Genomic DNA, 938 nt, shown 5'->3' on the forward strand with positions numbered 1-938 from the left:
CAGTTTTCAGGTACTTCTATTTTAAATGATGCATAATCTCTTTTAGTTTTATGAACGATTTTATCAACTTTTATATGCACATCAGGGCCACACACACTATTTACATGGTCTGTTATAGCTTCAATGGTAGTCTCAGGATGCAGGCGCCACACGTGCAAGTGTTTTTTTCGTTCCGTTGCTTGTATGGCTTTCAATTCCTTATTTGTTCCTACTGTTCCTAATGTTGTTAATGATATGTCACCTTTATGATAAAGCTGAAGAGTAACAAAAAAAATATAATTATGAAATTCGTGGAGCAAAAAGCCAACGACACGCGGTATTCCCAGGCGGTCACCCATCCAAGTACTAACCGCGCCCGATGTTGCTTAACTTCGGTGATCGGACGAGAACCGGTGTATTCAACGTGGTATGGACGTTGGCGATAGCTGAGGCCAATTTACGGTACATATTAACATATAAGATAACAAGCTGACGACATGTTTTTTTTTATCACGTTTGATACGTATTATCTATTTTTGTTTGAAACCGGCCTTGTAAACTCTGTCACGCATACATCACATTGTCACGTAATAACCTCAGTACGCAAGCTGCATAATAATAAAATAAGATGAATACAATAAAAACTTATCTTTAACCTAACCTGTAAGATCGGTGATAAAATTGGCGAATTACACAAATAACCAATTTACCATTACCATTAATATACACAACACTGACCCTTATTTTCATAACTGTAAGGTCTATTTTCCTTTTAGGTAAGTGCATGAATAAGGTGGCAATTTACATGAAGGGCGCAGTGTGCTAAAATGCCAGGATTAGAAGACAAAATGCATAGGTTGTAAATTTTACGGCTATGCAAATGTAATACCGTATTGGAAAGTAAAATCTAAGCCATGACACGATGCCAATATTAAAGACAACGCACATTTTTAAGATCG

At 36.8% G+C, this 938-nt stretch overlaps 1 non-coding gene across 1 annotated transcript; it reads right to left on the reverse strand.

The window, feature by feature from the left end:
* Window positions 1-301: 301 nt before the first annotated feature.
* LOC113499730 lies at window positions 302-420 on the reverse strand. Its single transcript, XR_003401126.1, has one exon. It is a non-coding gene; the product is annotated as a 5S ribosomal RNA (ribosomal RNA).
* Between the last annotated feature and the right edge of the window lie 518 nt (window positions 421-938).

This window comes from Trichoplusia ni, chromosome 12 (genome assembly GCF_003590095.1).
Source record: "Trichoplusia ni isolate ovarian cell line Hi5 chromosome 12, tn1, whole genome shotgun sequence".
NCBI classification, from domain to species: Eukaryota; Metazoa; Arthropoda; class Insecta; order Lepidoptera; family Noctuidae; genus Trichoplusia; species Trichoplusia ni.